The 18,004-nt window shown below is 36.9% G+C and overlaps 1 long non-coding RNA gene across 5 annotated transcripts in view; it reads right to left on the reverse strand.

Annotated features, from left to right (window-relative positions):
• Positions 1 to 18,004, reverse strand: part of LOC135308612 (uncharacterized) — a 126,801-nt gene that overhangs the window by 39,874 nt on the left and 68,923 nt on the right. For 3 of the 5 annotated variants that reach the window (XR_010368999.1, XR_010369000.1, XR_010369002.1), the window contains exons 3-4: positions 8,303 to 8,452; positions 739 to 913 (exon numbers count right to left, since the gene is read on the reverse strand). This is a non-coding gene — a long non-coding RNA (uncharacterized LOC135308612). The remainder of the gene's footprint in view (positions 1 to 738; positions 914 to 8,302; positions 8,453 to 18,004) is intronic. The other 2 variants (XR_010368997.1, XR_010369005.1) reach the window with 2 other exon arrangements.

Raw genomic sequence — 18,004 nt, forward strand, 5'->3', positions numbered from 1 at the left:
GAAAGTTAAAAACTCACTGTTCAGGGGCTAAAGTTCATTCCTGGTACACTGCAGTCATGCAGTTAGACTTCAGGAGTGTAAGACAAAAACATTTACTCTGTATGCTAATGTACAAAAGTGTGGAGAAAAATTCCTAATGCTCACAGTTTTCCAGGGTATAAAAAACTAAAACAACATCAGAATTTTATTTATGAAAACTAAACCAAATTATTTTTATCACATAAATATACTGAATTTGAAACTTGTTCTTAAAATATTGTTGCTTTAGAATATGGGAAGAAATACTGATAGAAGTAAAATCTACCTAGGACTTAATGATATTTTTAGGTAGAGGCCTCTGATTTGCAGAAAGCCAGAGAGACATTTGGGAAGGAGTTTACCCTGTGCTTCCCTGTCCTGTGAGCACCTTTGTGCCCCAGGACAAAGCAATGTGAACTGGATAGGTTTATACAAACTCTGCCACTGCCTAAAAGAGATGCCTAGGTACTTAAAAATATTATTAAAAAATATTGGTTATAGAGGGACAGCTGTTGGATTAGTTTGCTCTCACCTATTAGACATCAAAATGCTTTAGCTTCAGCCTGCTAATATGGCTTAAATCTGAATGGACTTCGAATCAGAATTAAGTACTTACATAAAGAAATATTTTGATCATATCTAGTTTAAAGCCTTCTAACAGAATAAAATAACCAAGAAACATCCTCAGAACTATAAGAAAAAGAAGTATTCTCTCAGTACCTTCTGAAAACTTCCATGCAGAAACTGTCCTATGAGTACACTGCTCCACCAGTCTGACATATCTGTTCATTTGCAGGTGATGAGTTCTCACCAGAAATACATTTCAGCATTCAAACATTGGGAGTAGCTTTGATACTTTATTTTTCATACAGCAAGTCATGGCTGTGATGTGTACCTAAAAACATAAGAGGATTGAGATGGGGTGGGAGGAGATATTTAATAACCTATAGCACATCTACAGATCATCTAGAGAAAAAGAATTGTTTTTGAGATAAAGCAGAAAAAAGGATTGTATATGATGATTCATAATAGTAATTAATAAGTAAATTTATAGACACTGCTAATGGGATCTGGATGAGATTTACACAATGTATTTAAAGAAGAGGAACAGAAGTTAATTTTGCGGTCTTTCTCAAGTATTTCTCAAGTTAAGGAGTTTGGGTGTGAAAGGCTTTCCTTCTAGCCTTGGGTCAGGACCACAGAAAGTTCTTGCAATCATCTAATGGCTCATGGCTTCTGCAAAGGAGCCCAAGGGCCCAGCTCTGATGCTGATGAGCAGGAGCTGCCTGCACACAGCAGACATCCAGAGTGAATCCAAAGGCAGCAGCATTGGTGGCACATTCAGTGTCAGCAGGCTCTGGGAGCAGATTCCTGTCCTGCACTAGAACAGCAGCAATCTTTGGGAACAAGGTCACCAGGCAGTTAAATGCCAGATTTAACCACCCATCTTAAAATTTTTCAGCTAATAAATTGTTGTATTTTAGCTCCTTGCTGACTTTCGTAAGAACTGGAAGGACTCAGGAAGGATAAAATTGTGCAGACATAAATAAGAGACTGGTTGTATTTGTTACAGCTGAGAATTTATCATGGTACACTAGGATAATTTCATCTGCAAAGAATATTGACAGACTTCCACAGAATTAATATTTCAAATAATTTCCTTGTTCCATCAGCACTTCTCTGCATTTGCCACTCTCCCACATTTAATGTAGTAATGTCAGTCTGTAGGAAAAGCTGCAGCTAATTTGTCTAGTGACCCTAATGAATGAAACAAATTATTCTATTTACTTGAGCAGCATTCTGATTCAACAGCAATTTTCTCAGCACAGCAATTTCCCTGCAGTTCCAGTGCAGAGAAATATTTTCAGCCAATGTTTAGTCATTCTCACAAGTGTTATTAAACACTGTTAGTCATACACCAGCCATCCGTATCTTAAAGCACCCTAATCTTGTATTAAGAATTGAGTATTTTACAGTGAAAGTCAGGGAAAAAAACAGCAGAAAATATTACTGAAATTTCCAAGACAGTCTACAAACTGAATAAGATTCCATGTGGATATTATTTGAAATAAAATGTTAAGACTATTGCCCATTGTTTATATTTGACATTTGAGTATTTTCCGCAGTGATGTGCAGATAACACTCATTTGTCCAAATTGTATTCTTACAAAACAAGACAAAGAATCAATGAATAAAAGCCTTAATACTTCACTCAGTTTATCATCACAGAAGCAGAAACAGCATTGCTAGATCAGAAATTATCTATAGGGGAACACAGTTGTGAGATACATTTAATTGTTTAACCACATTAAAGGATAAATTCAAGGTTAACTGCTTGAAAGTCCTCATTAGAGTTTGTTGTAAATAGGTATCATAAAATCACTGTTTGAAATTTGTTGTTGTTGTGCTGAACTAGATTTTCTGATATTGCTGGGTACCTCTCTCATAATTTACTATTTGACTGTTCTCTCTGCAATCTGATTAAGGTTTAAAAATTTAGGAATGATTAATGATTGGGATGTAAAATTTATACTTAAACTCCATCTCTTTTACAAGCTGGTTATTTGTATAAAACTTTTATGTACATAACTTTGTTCCAATTTTAATATACAGGCTTTTTTCCTCCCCAAAGTCTTTTTTAATCAAATAATCATAAACTGACATAAACAGAGCTTAAATGGTGTTTTATCATCATCTGTGCTTAGAATGAAATAAAATTATCCCCAAATTAAATGAAAACAAAATTCATATGCAAGTATAGTCGTGTGCATGCAGCATGTATAGAAACAGAAAAAAACCCTTTTTCCAAGGTATCACTGCTGCTAAGCTGAAGCATGCAGTGCTTTTATGAAACCATATTCTCTCCCACACTTGAGCCCTGCTCTCCACATCCCTTCAGGCTACACAAAAACACCACCCTAACTCAGAAAGATGACACTCCCAAAACATTGTTCTGATTCCTACAGTTAGTTTGTCAGCTTATTCATCTGACACCAAATTCTAGTGCCAACTGAGATGATGAGCACATATGAATAGCTGAAAATGACTTGTGGGATAGGGAAACATGAGCAATAATTTAGGGGGAAATTCCAATTTCATGTGCTTCTAAATGACAGGGATTTGTGAGGTTGTCCTTGAGGGTGTATTCCTCTCCTTTTAGACATACTGACTAGCATCACAGACCACTGCCAATGATTGTTGATGGACAAAAGACTATCATTTAAAGCTTTACATACTGCTAAAATTGTAGTTTCAGCCTCATCATTGTTTGACAACTCTGACAGAGGTTTTACAGAGGGCTTTGAAATCAAGCTTTCGATGGACTGATCATGTTGTATGTACAGATGGATCCCTGAGAGCTGGCAAACACACAGCAGCCCCCTAACTCAAACATATTTAACTTAGGAACCTCAAAGCATTAGTAATTGTTTAATACAACCCTGATGTTAATTATTAAGCAGTCACAATGGCAAAACAATATTTTTCTACTAAAATAGATGTAACATTTACTCTGAAAGTGTTTGCACATGCAGAAACCATTTGTAAAGACCAATATGTTCTTCAGGTTCAGACCTGGAGTAACCATAAAACACTATTTTCAAGGTGTTGCTAGGGATCACCTTGCTACTGCTAAGATCCAGCTCCAGACCCGCTCGTGTGCCATGACCACTCCAGGGCAGCTGGTCATGAGGGGAGACAAAGGGCTCAATGTGTAGATCCAGCAAATCCTTTCAACTTTTGATGCAAAAGACATGCAACAAAAATCCCCAGAGAGATAACACCCCTTAAACAGTTTTATCCCACTAACCTTTGGAGCTAGAGACAGATAATGGCAGTTTGGGCATTAGGCAGTGAAGACCCTCGTTAGGAATCTTTGTTTAGGGCAGACATTTGGAGCAGAATTTATCCTTTCTCGCCACAGACAAAAACACTTGCATTTCGGATTTCTGAAACTTGCTCTTGTTCTACTAAGAATATGTTAAAGCACTTCTAATAAAAGATAATTGAAATCTATCAACTCACTAACCAATTTCTTCTAACTACTTGGAATCAATGTTATTCTCATATTTCTTCAAATGTTGAAGATTGTGACTAAGTCTGGGGAATAACAACAATACTACTAAAATGCTTCAGTTTGAAAGAGTTATGGAAACTCCATCCAATATTATTGATAGCAATATGACAATTAATTTGAACAGCAGAGAGTAATCCAATTTGTGCTCTAAAGGAAAACTGCATGATACAGAAATACACATACTTCAAAGAGCTGATGCCAGGAGAATTTAAACTATTATAATATATTACTGGTATATCACACATTTAATGAGATTTATTATCAGATTTTCTTCCCAGAATGCTAAGTTAAATATTAGCATAGGCACCTTACTCATATCTTATTTATACATTCTATTTGACACTAAATATTTAATTTCACTTTCTTTCCCACAGACCAAAAGCTTCCAATGATCCTTTGCCAGGAACCTCGGTTATTGCCATTCTCAACAAAGGCAGCTAACACAAACAGAATTAAATATTTCCTTGCATTTGACTTCATTTATTCTGTATTTCTATTTTATGGTAGGTTGTAGTACATATGTAAATATGTCAGACTAAGTGAAAAATATGAGAGGTTGACTGCATCACAGTCACTGGAAAACAATTAATAGTTTTTTCCCTTTCTTATTAAAGTATGCTTTATATATCACACATCACTAACCTTTTCATTTGCTTTAGTTAACCTTCAAACAAACATTTTAGAAAATAACTTATGAATGAAAAGGTGAACTTGATTACATATATATATATGAGACTGAAGCATTGCAAATCTTGTGCAAGTCTAGAGTACAAAAGAGGTTCTTATGTGCATGCAAGCTCTTCACCTAGAAAGCACAGGACAAAGCAACAAAATAAACAAGAATTTGTAGTTCAGCTTTACAGTTTTAAGTTACTGCATTTAAATAGTTCCAAAGTTCTGTCACAGCATTGTTTTCTGCTGTGTCGTTATCACAAACAGCTGTGATCCACATTAGGGCTCCAAGTGAAGGGATTGTTGGAGAACTTCTTTTAGAATCAACTTAGAAACTAAAGACTGTCATTTGAAGCAACAGTTACCAGCACAATGGGCCATTACCTATTCATAGCAAAGAATAAAAATCAAATATTTTCAATCAACCTGTTGACCAATTTAGAAAAAGTTTGTGTGGCAATCATGGCAAGTATCCAGGGCTCTCCTCTTAGTCTGATACCAATTTCTCTGCCAGAATGTTCAGGACAGCAACAGGTGTGAACTTCTTGATATGCTGTATATTAAAAAGTCAGCAAACCTGGTAAAAAGAACCTAATGCATTGAAAAGCATATTTGAGATCCATGGGTATTAATTTCCTTCACCTGTTGATTTGAAATTACAGAAAATAACTTTGGAGCTTTTTGGTCCTAAGGGGAGATCCATTTTCTTGCAATTCTCCACATAGAGGGGGGAAAAATTTATTTTCAACCAAAGAACCTATTTTGAGTTAAAGAGTTTGCAGAGCTGACTTGCAATAAATTTTTAAGCTGTCCATGTGACATTATGCATTTTGAACATTTAGATCTAGTGAATTCTGTGAACACACGTTTCATATTTTTTCTTTCTAATTATACCCATCATAGACTGTGTGTTTGTAGTTTTTAATTATTTTAATAATTATGGAAAATTGTGTTCTTTGCTTTTCTAATTTCTGTTACCTAAAACAGTCTAATTGGAAATTTTTTTATTTGGTATTCAGTTTGCTCCTCTCTCATTTTACTTACTGTTTTTTCCTCATCAATATGTTGTCCTCTACAATGATGGACTGCTGAGGCTGATCACTGACTCTGTGAAAACTGCCGACTGCACACTCCTGGAGGTCCCTATCACTTACAAAAGGGTCCAGACTTCCAACCCTATAAAATTTTCTTAGATAACCACAAAAACATGCCAGCCAAGTACTTCCCCACTTTGCAGATGCAAAAACTAAAACAAAATTTGAAATAGTTGATCTAGTGACGCCAACAGACTTTAAAAAAATATTTATATTCAAACCTGCTTTTAAATCTAGTCAACTAGCTAGATTTAATAATGTCAAACGTTGAATTTATAGGTAGCAAATATGTTCTGTGATGAGAAATGTTCAAGATGAGAAATAATGTGCACTGAGGTCATGGGAGTTCCCCCACTGATTCACCCAGCTCTTCATAACCCAGCAGCTGAAGATTCTAATGCATATCTGACTATTTTCTCATTATTTCATCTTCTCTCCTTATGATCCCAATCTGGTGCCCACTGAATTCAAAAGAACCAGATCAATGGCTTCCCGGGGCTCTCCATCACTGCAGAGCTGAGATAAGGCTCGTTTCACACAGCGGGCAAATGTCAGAGCAGGGACAGAGGCAGCAGCAGCACCCAGCCCTGGCAGCCCTGCAGGGAGGAGGTGTGATGGGCAGGCTGAGGGCTCCTGCTGCCTTCAGCCCTTTCCAAGGTGAGCCAAATGCCATGCTCTGCTGCCCATCCCTAACTGCCCTCCAGCAGGGCTTTTCCAGGCCCTGTCTGCCTCCAGAGGGAGGAAATGACACCTTGTGCAGGCTGACCTAGAACAGAGGCTAGATGGAGTTAAAGAATAAAGCAGAGATTTATTAAAAGGCCTCAATGGATCCACCTTGGGCAGCACAAGAGCCCAGCAGAAGATGAACCAAAATGGTCACAAAATGGACAACTGGTCATGGGGTCTCTCACTTTTATAAGTTCTGCTCCATTTGCATATTGTAGTTGATTGTCCAATTACAGCTTTAGGTTATGAACTCCCATCCTTCTTATTTTTCCCTCTTCAGTCCACATTGTTTATGCTCTTGAGTATGAAATTTGCATCATCTGTCCTTGGTCCCCAGCTAGAGAAGGAATTGTTTTGTCTCCCTGCTCTGTGCAGAGAGCTCACCATTCCCTAATATGAAGCTCAGAATTACACACTAAAGCAGCACAGACTCTGAAAAATATAAAAGCTAAACCCTGAGGCATCAAGGCATCCAAAACATTGCTCTCTATTCTGTACACAGTCTTACTCTTGTTAGAGTATTTTGCACCTCACAGCACTTTTCACAACTGCTCTTTGGTGCCTACTCTAAGGACCAATCCTACTGGTACTTGTAGGAGTATCACATATCAAAAAGTATCCTTTGCACAGCAGCCTTTTATCATAGCCGAGAGAAAACATAGCGAGACAACGACATTAAGAACCCCAAAACTAAAATATTAGATTGAAAGAGCTACTTCATTCACCCAGGAATAACATACTGACACTGTACATTTGTACAGTGTATAATTAATATTTTGCCTAATCTATTTAATCAAAGTGCAGACTTTACATATAAAGCAAAATCAGAACTCGGTATCTTCTCCCCCAGAGTGCTGAGCAAAAGAGCAGTTGTTATACATACTCATACAGCTGAAAATAGGCTATTCTTCCAGTTCAAAACTGGAAACTTTCCTTTCTTGCACTTTGAGCTTGCAGCTGAGATTAATAATGCGCATGGAAACAGAAACCACTGTTTCCAGTCTTGAAAGATCTATCCAACTCCAAAAGGACAAGTTGGTGGCACAACGGTAAAGAAACCCAAACAATCACCCCCTAATGATGTACTTTAGCATAAATCACAGCTTTTAAAAAGGATTTTGATAGCTAAGGTTAAACTGTCAGTCTTGATTCCAAAAATACAGAAATTCATTGAATAGATTGATAAATAGCACTAGAATCTATAACCCTAAGGACAATGAGCTTTTTGAAATATCAAAAGAAAGCTAATTCAGCATGTGTTTGACAGAATTAGCCTTTCAATAGAAATCACTAAAGTTCAGTTTGGAACCATAAATACTGAAACATATGCAGACTAATTGCACAATATTCATGTTCAAAACTTCTTTTAGAAATGGGAAATCTTGTACATTTTCATCCTTTGCAACATGATTCAAATTCAATTCTAACATTCAATTCTAACTGTCCTTTATTTGTTTCAAATGTTTCTTGGAGAAGTCTGGTAATTGCTATTAATTAAACATTTAAAGAAATGTAAACCCTTATTAAAATTTAGTCAAAACTGAAGCTTTCATTCACATTTCTTTCACAATTATTTAACTGATCTCAGAGGAGTTCCCTAAATTTACACTATTTAATTAGAATTAACTCTGAACTCCAATTGGTACAAAATGTACAGTCTAGAGAGAAACAAAAAGTTTCTATTTGTCTAACAGAGAGAGCATAGAAAACTACTCACTGCTTGCTCTTGGATTTGTTCCTCACTCACATCAGAGAGACTTCCTCTAAAGGCAGGGAATAAAACTCCTTCCTCACTGAGGTCAGTGAAGCCAGAGTTTTTCATGAAATGCTTTTCTCTCAACTGATGAAGTCCCCAGGCAGCACAAAGCTAGAAAAGGAACAATCAGTTTCAACTGCATCTTTACTACTTTTGATCCACAACTAAACGCAAAAAAAAAACCCCAAAAAAACCAAAAAAACCCAAAAAATTTACAAAAGCAGTAAGTCCCACTGTAAAATTAAGTAATAAGTTTATAAGTTTATTCTGGCCTAAGTCAAAAGCAGAATAAATTGCCCAGTGTAGACAGGCCTGTAACACTAGCATTGTTTATTCTGGAACCCTCATAACACCCATGGCCTTTAACATGACCTGGTACTTTTTCTTCATCATACACAACTGGTTCAAATTTTTTTCCAATTCTTCTTGATAAAAAAGTCTCTGGTAACACGAGGGTTATTCCATAGTCTCTTGGGATTGAATTAAAAACATTTCTTGGATTGATCTGAGACATTCCATCTCCTAGCAACTGAATTAACAATTACTTAAGTACCTTAAAAGACTTTCCCATAAGGCTACAACCGGGACAAGGGAAAACATTGGTATTCTGCAGTGCCACCCAGGAACTCTCGGTCCTTTCCCTCATGGTGACATTCCTGCAAAGGCAGTACCTGGCACAGTGGCTTCCTGGCATGTTTGCAGTGCCGGAAATAACGTGACAGGATTGCTCTGCACTCTCTCCTTTGCTGCAGCTATGACAAAGGGGCTGCTGCTGTGGATGTAAATGAGGCCACAAGGACAAGCAGCACTACTTAACCTCACTGAAAAACTTCTCATGCTTCCCTGCAGAATGTCCTGTTTGCCTCAGGAGTGAACCAGGCTCTTTGCAAAACACAGCATCACTGAGTGCAGCTGAAAATTTCATTGACTTGGGAAGGAGCAGCTGTGGTTGTTAATGCTTAGACACACCCAGGCAAACAGAGCAAGAGAACCAAAATCTGGAAAATGTCAAAGTATAGTCTGGTACTATTGCTAGTGTAATTAAACCAGCAGTACGGGAAACTGAGGCGCAAACTGCATGAGTCCCTTGAATTGCCTGTCACATGAGACACTCCAGAGAAGAAACTTGATAAATTTCAAGGATGTAAAAATGTATATTCTGCAAAGACCACCTAAACCTCATTGACATAATATCACATTCCATGTGCTGCACTCAAGAAACAAAGCATCAACAATCTCGAATCCACATAAAGGACTTGGTGTGAAAGCACTTTTAGGCAGACTAGTTTGACAAACCAGGCTGCATAGCCAACTTTTTACAAAGCCATTTAGGAGATACAGATTTTCATTTCTATTTAAATAAATGTATTAAACTTATTGAAGTTTTGCTTAACTGGGAAAAAAAAAAATCACATCCACCTGCTACTAGATGGAACATAATGTCAGACAACAGAAGGGCAATAAAAAGACAGCATCAGAAGGGACAGACAAGATCTGCGTGACAAAAGCACAACTTAGAGTGTTTCTTCCCTCAGACCAATGCTATTGCTGTTCTATACACCCTAAATTAGGCGATAAGATGTTTGACCTTGACAAGAATTAGCTACAGCATAGAGCAACGTTTGGTGAAATAAAAATTTACAGCAACAGCTTGAGACCTGGTTCAGAGAAGAGGCCCTGGCAGGTGGTCCCAGGGGTGCAGCACTACTCAATGCCAGCAGGAAGGTGGTGTGCCAGAAACTTGGAAATATTACAGTAGAAAATATAAAAGTTAACTTAAAAAAGGTTGGATGACTCTGACTGCCAATACACCAAATCCATGCCTGCTCTCATGAAGTAATCTTTAAAGTGAACTCCAGCCTGGGCCAGAAGGTTTGGTAGATATCAGTCTCCATGTGCAAGAAGCAACAAATAGTGCTGCAAAATAAGATAGCGGTAGAGGAGAGAGATGAAAACCCAACTTCCCAGCCTACCCCCTCAGGGCTACCAAACTGCAGCATCTTCATAGACCCATCACTCAAAGAATTATTCTCCCTGAAACTCCAAAATCAGCAGGGCCAAGGTAAGACTTTGAGCGGTGCAAACTCCACCACCAGACTGTTTAGAGCCCAAATGAAATAGGCATGGGGATCTCTTGGAGGAAGCCCTTCTGCATTGAAGATTTTAAAAGGATGAACAATTAGAACCCTCAGGCTACCTCTGCCTGATGTTGAGCAGAGAGTGGCATGCATAAATTTGGGATGTATTTGCCCTTGTTTCTTCTTGAAGTTGCTTAATGATAACAGCATATTTCAGTCTCTCATCTGCTAGAAAAATGCTGATCATTTTTGTATTTATTTCCTAAATTGAATCCAGAAGTTGTGAAAGATGCAAGATTGATTTCACTGTGTTTGCCAGCTGCTGAGAAGACAACAGGACTTCAGCCAACCCAGAGGACTAATTCCACTGCTTATTACTGCAGATAAACACCCAGAGCAGAGCCCTCTGCTCTCCCAGCCATAAGTCAATCACAAGAGTCAGAAGGCACTTTGCTCTTTGCTAGACTAATAGCCTGACAATTATAAGCACACTTCATTTCTTACTAGACATCCCTTTTCTTTTTTTTTCTCCATGAATGCACCTTGTAGAGAGTGCAGCCCAGCAGCTTTCACATCTTCATTTCCATTCCCAGGAAGGCAAATAAGAATCCTTGCAGAGGTGTTTTGTTTCAAAGTATTTTTCCATAGGGAAAACCTGCCCATCACTGACTGTGTGCACATCGTTCTATCATGATTTTTAATGAGCTGCATCAACTCTGCCTGCTTTTCTGCACCTGATTAACTGCTTTGCAGACTATGACACCTTAATACCAACCACAGACAAAGAAATAGAGCCAGTGAGCAGCCATGATGGAATGCACAGCTTGGTATTTTAGTGACATGGATGTTTTTTGTGTGAACCTTGAAAAAACGCAAAGACTTTAGAATTATGTCTCCCAGAAACATTTACCTAAGAAGGTAAAAAACCCCAATTTTTTTACCCCAAGGACTTTCTGGAGCATCACTGGTGTTTTATAGGGCACTCCATGACCCAAGCAGATGGTTTCTAAATAATCCACATCACAACAATAATGAATTTAGACGTAAAATCTGGCAACCAGGCAACATGTCTTCAACAATCTTATTGGTGTCTTTAAGTCTCAGCTGCCTGCAAAGTTCAGCTGTATTTTAATGGAGACTGTGAAAATCTTCTGCAGATTCAACAAGACTGGAAAAAACATTTACTTTAGACAAGTGGGAGATACAGAATGACCAAAGAGACATAAAAGCCAAATAATTCAGCATAAAAAACATGTTACAAGAAGCCATGTGTAGAGATAATCTGAAAATGTATAAATAATGCAAAGGTATTGCTATATTTCAGGCATTTGGATGGATAAATAGAATCTTCTGAAAAATCCTAAAAAGCATCAATAGATATTTTTGACAGGTCAAAACTTAAGTTTCTCTATTTACACTTTCTTTTTTCCCTTTGTTTAATATTCAAACCTTTGTTAATTTTGAGTTTTATAGCCAGACTTCTTCCCTTTTTTCTTCAAGACTTTCATTTCAGTGAACCAGTTAACCTGATATTTCATGCACTGTGGTCTGTCTGGCAAGAAACATTTTTGTCTACTTCAGTCACAATCTCGGTCAGTGGCTCAAGATCCAAAGAAACATTACAGGTGCTCTATTATTTCTATCTTACTCCACTATATAAAACTGAAAGCATAGTAAAATCTAATTTCTGAGCTCAGAAATGGCATGTACCAATTATCTCTCCAAACACAGACAGCAAAACACTGATGGCCCCAAATTAAATCTCAGCCATCCACCAGAGGCAACAGCATTGGAAAACACAAAGCATAGTTTGGGCAGTGACAGGAGTCACTAGAAACAGCTAACAGCCACAATTAACAATTTTTATTTGGTTCTGCCACCTTTGAAAATGCCTGTTTCCAAGTGGTTCACTAGCAGGGGTTGGCATACCTGCAGATACACATCCATTGATGCTCCCCTCAATCTATTTATTTCTGCATTTCAGCAAACAAAACAAGCAGGACTCTTTTATTCCTATGGTATAAAGAGATTACATGCTCTAAAAGTCGACATTTTGAAGGAAAAAAATGTCTAAAATGGATTGTGATTTCATTTGAGAGAGTCAACTGAATCATGGACTCTGGAGCTGTAAAAATTATACCATCTAGTTTTGTTCCATTCAGAATGCTCCCAGAAAACATTGTGAGAACTCAGCCTTGCAGAATGAATAAAGAGACTAGAGCTCCAGGTCTCAGCCCTTCAGGATACTGCAACCACTAAGAATTAAACTCAGTCCTCAGGTCTGACTGCTCAAAGAGGTTGCTGTGAAGTTCAGGTGTGTTATTACAAGTAAACATTTTGGTAAAACGAGGCTGAGCTAAGCATGTTTGTTCACTGTGTAATACCTCCTAATGCCAACCAGAACTATCCCTGCACTCATAAATCCTCGATAGAAACAGCCTCGAAACTGTAGAACACAGAGGAACTCCCTAACACAGATACTTAAATTGCTCAGGAACAACAAAAAGGGATATTAAAAGCATGCTAGCGATGTGAAATGTTATAAATAACTCTGGCTCTTTAGACAGAAATATTGCTTGCCTACAGAAGTAGCCCAAGGTATGGCTGCAGTTTCTGCTGCAGAAGTCTTTGTGTTATTTTATTGATTTTAAAATTGCCTGCCACATGCCCTAGAAAAAATAATTTGTAGCCTACAGTATTATGGATAAACAAGTATGATTAGTCTCATGGATAAATAAATGCATTTGTACCCAACCTCTTTCCTCCTCTTTGCCTCCTGTTTTCCTGTCTTGTAGTAACGTGATGATGATGCTACACAACACCTGGATATCTTGTTCTTATTTGATCTGTCTCCCTAGCTAAATTCAAAACCAAGGGAAAGAATTTGCTTGTTCATTTTGCTGAGAAACAGGGAAAGGGCAAACCTCCTCCAAGCAGAAATTAAACTTTGAAACTTGTAATTAAATTGCTGCAGAGAGAGTCTTAGTAACACAAAGACACAGATTGTAAAAAAGCTTTCTATTTGTTGGTATCATGAAAGTCTGATTGGAAAGATTATACTCCTGTCTCTTTACTCTAAAGTTTTAATTAAGAATTATTTCTTGGCTTAGAGCAGCCTGTACAAGCTGCGACAAAATACCATTCTCCCATTTTGTTTTACAAGTATTTACTTACACTTCAAGTAACACCTATTTGAAAGTGCAACTTCAAAACTGAGCTGTATTTTGCAATACTGAAAGGTAACAGTTACATTAAGGAAAATTAATAAGCAAGCATGCTGTTACTGTATGAATGTCAACAGATCTTCGTTTGAATTCCTGTCTCAACTTTAATTACTTATGTGTGGAGGGGTGTGTATATATATATATATATATACACACACACACAAAAAAATATTTGCCTGGTATCCCATTCCCCAGTCCAGCTGTGGTTCTATTGAAAACTCATCTCTCAGATCAACTTCAAGTTAGTAAAATATTTAAGCTAACCAGGTCTGCTAGAAATCTCATTAAACCACAGAAATGAAAAACATCCTCCTGAATTAGTACCCAACTCTACAAGCACAATCTAATGCAAGGCTGATTTTCAAAGGACGGTTGTTTATCAAGACATCTTTGCAGTGGCTTGCTAACTAAGTTTTTGCCATCTTTCACATAAAGATGTTATTTTAATTATGAATTATCTTCTGATTTAACATTTTCTTTTAATTGGCAAATATTTGTAGCAATTAACTCCTCCAGATTGACTCAGACAGTGTGAGTCATGTCTCCCCTTGGGGATTTAACAATTACATAACTCTGCTTATCCATACCACCACATATAACACCTGGATGTCAAGTTGCTGGAAGTATTTCTATCCTTATAAATAATGCAACATCCTAATGCTGCTAATTATGACATGTACATAATTTACTGCTCCCTAGGGGCAACAGAAATTTCTCTCTTCTACAGAAGGCATAATATTAGTTTTTCTAGTGACATTTCTGAGGAAAATTACCCCAGAGCAGGAAGGTGGCTGGAATTCTTCTCTTCCTGCCTATGTTACACTTCCATGAATAGAGTGGGGATTTTCAGTAATTGTCTGATTTAGAACAATATTCAAAACCCCTACCCCTAAGAAAACATTCTTGCTTCCAAGTGAATCAATTTGCAAAGAATTTTCAAGGTCATGCTCGGCAATCTTTGACACCCCAAATTCACCAGAGATTTTTAGCAGAATAAAGCCTAATGGTTATGTTCAGGTTTTTTTGGTTTTGAGTCTTGTTTTTCCTTTTTATTAATCCAAGAAGTGGTGCACATTGAATCAGATCTGAGGAGATGCTTCAAAGGTCTAGATGACAAATTCAGTTTAAGAGATTCATGACATGACCAAAAAAAAATGAAAATAGCAGGCTCACATTGGCATTATGCAGTTTGAGAGGATTTGACACAGTAAATTGCAAAGAATTAGTAGTTTATCATTAGTCAGTAAAACTGGGGCATGTTTAGTTTTCAATATGCAACCTGAGAAATGTGGAAGGATTCTGATTTCTTGATAAATACCTGTTTATTTCTCATCCACTACAAAAGGCTTCAAGTCCTTACTCTCCCTTGGAAATCCTGCCTGTATATTGACTGTGTGCTCTTTATTAAGAGGATTCATCATGTTTCCTTTGTTTCCTGGGAACCTATGAGTTTTCATGGGTAACCAGACTGACTGTAAAGCTGAATTGTTATCACCATGTTATAACTGATCTGTGAAAAACCCCACTGCACTAGAAAATCTGCTCTCCCAAGATGCATCACTGCCTATTTGTTGGGCTTTCCCCCTTCCAGCATCAAATCGTGTTTGAGCATATGGACAGCATTTACCACATTTGCTGTTTTGGAGGGAATTTAACTTTCAGTAGGAAAAAAAAAAAAAACCATGCAGAAATGTGTCTGAACTCAGTAGCAAGTGACCAGCAGAGAACCCAAGCACACACAAAGCTGGGTTTGCTTGTCCTGCTTCATCCTGCTGAAAACAAAATTCTTGTTTTATTTAAGCAATGCATATTCACATTATTTCAAGCATGATATGATATTTAGTATTGGCAGTTAAACAACAAAATAAACTAATTTTTTTTAATTTTATACGAATACATAATGTAAAAATGATAATATTAAGTTTTCTAGAATCCAAGTAGGCACATTTCCAGTAAGTTAATATGACAATCCAGCACTTCTTTGGTTAGAAGATCTACTGCAGTAAAAAATTCTGCAAGTATTTCATGCCAGCTTTTCCTTACAAAAAGGTGAGAAACCAAGACAAAGGACAGCTTGAAATTAAATTAATTTTTAAAAAAAACAACATTTACAAAATTGTCTTTTTCTTTCCCCTCAAGCAAATTACTATCACCTCCTCTGAACCCTGAAGAATTTTTGAATATATGCTTCTTTTGGAAAATGTCACTGCTACTGAATTTCTGCTGCAGTTTAAATGGGAATATTTTCACCAAATTAGTCTATTTTTCTTGTTTTTACCAGAAAAATCTGACTTCTCCCTTTTATTCCCTGAGAATTCCAGCAATTTAGTCTTTTAGGAATGGGTTTGGGGAGGTAACAGAGAGGTAAAGTGAGGATGAGACAGAGACCATCACTAAAGCTTTTTAAACAGAGCTTCAGTCCTTATAATATTTACTGAAAAAATAAATAGCTTTTAAAGAGCTTTTACAGCATAAATTTCACAATATTTGCAGTTCTAAACATCCCAAAAATGGTATTTCATCTTAGCTAAGCTGCTTTTATACATGTGGTTATATTTTTCTGAAGGTTGATGGGTTTAGCAGCCTATTGTTTCTCTTCAATAACTACTAGAAAATATGCTCTTTTCAGGGCATGTGAAGTCTTCTTCCAAGCTAAAAATTCTCAGTTTTAGTCAGATTTTCTGCAGTGAAAGCACTCTTACCACACCCTCTGCATATTTAAGTTTCTGTATTTTCCAAGCCACAGAACAGGGGTTTATTAAACCCAAATACTGTGTTTCTCCTATGTGAAATCTACAGGTGGATCCCCGCTGGTCAATTTTTGCTACTGATTTCTACAAGTGAAATACATTTCAAACACCAGTTAAGCTGTTCAGGCAGCAATTAAACTGAAAGAGCATTAAGGACAAACATATATATAAATTCTTTCTGTCTCTTGCTAAAAAAAAATCTACAGGACACTTAGTTCATTTCTGACAGTATCGTGGTAATGCCATTAGGCAAAAAAATAGAGTGAAAATAATAGGGAGCTCACCTCTGGTCCCAACAAAATTCTCATAATGTTTAAAATCAAAATTAACACACTAATCATTTGTGGCTCATAGGTATAGAGACCTTGAAATTACCTCAATAAAGAAATGTTGAAGACTGTGTTCATTATAAAATGTGTCAAGAGGAAATTTTAGGAGCAATAGGAAAGGTCAAGACAATTAATTTTATTGGATTTTTTCCTCACTGGTTGTCATTAGATAAAGTGATTCAGCACACCAGCATTGCTGTTTGCACATACTTTCACTCACCAAGAGATCCCAAGTTGCTTATGAAAAGGAATCTTTCTAGCCCTTCATTTAGATTTATCATCTACCAGAAGCATGACTGTCCACTTGGAGAGGTTTTACCATTGCTTCAATTAAATCTCCTTTCCTCATGCTAAATGCAATCAATGTCAATCAATTATTGTGTCAGATCAGAGTCAGGAGACTGAGGGCAGAACTGCTGCTTCATCTCTGGGATTAGTACAGCACCACTCCAAGTCCTCTCCTGACAGATCATTTATAAGTATTTCTCTTTGCAATTATATTCCCAGCTTGTTCAGTGAAATTGATTTTAAGCTGAATAATTACTTCAGATGAAGTCATGAATTTCTCCACTCTGATACAGAGAGGCAGCTGAATGTGAGGCATTCATAAATTTGTGAACTATTTTGAACAAATTACACATATTGTTACAAGGGAGATTTACAACAATAGCAGATCTAATTAAGTGCTTCATAAAGCAAAACATGGGGCAGAAGTCAGACTGATAAATCAGGTTTTATTAGGTGTTATTCAGATGAGTTTTTACTTCTGTTAAAAAATATTTTCACCCTACATGACAATATTCAGCTATCTAACATTCAGGTTTCTAACATTTGAGCAAGATGAATTCTGTAAATCTCTCCTTTTGCAATTCTGTGTTGAGTGAATTGAAGCTCAGTTAAACCCAATTCTTAACTCAGGAGTAATGTCAGATCATGGTGCTGTTTATGTTTGAGCTAGTTCTACCCCATGCATAAGCATGATAGTTGTCTTTTCTAAAAGCAGAATAGCATCTATATAGTATATGTACCGGCAAAATCTTTTACCTAGAAGTAGAGAAAAATTAGAGAATACATCAATGGCTAGAAACACATTGTAATAATTATTGTATTAACAAGCAGGTCAGCATTTCATATGCTTGGGATTTACCATATTTTAATAGTATATAATTTTACATATTTATAAAATATTTCTACGTGTGTTCATGTACCATGGAAAGGATCAAAAAGCAATCTCAAACTGAGCCAGTTTTGTGATCTTTGCACACCACTGAAAGAAGGACAC

This window comes from Passer domesticus, chromosome 10 (genome assembly GCF_036417665.1).
Source record: "Passer domesticus isolate bPasDom1 chromosome 10, bPasDom1.hap1, whole genome shotgun sequence".
Lineage (NCBI taxonomy): Eukaryota > Metazoa > Chordata > Aves > Passeriformes > Passeridae > Passer > Passer domesticus.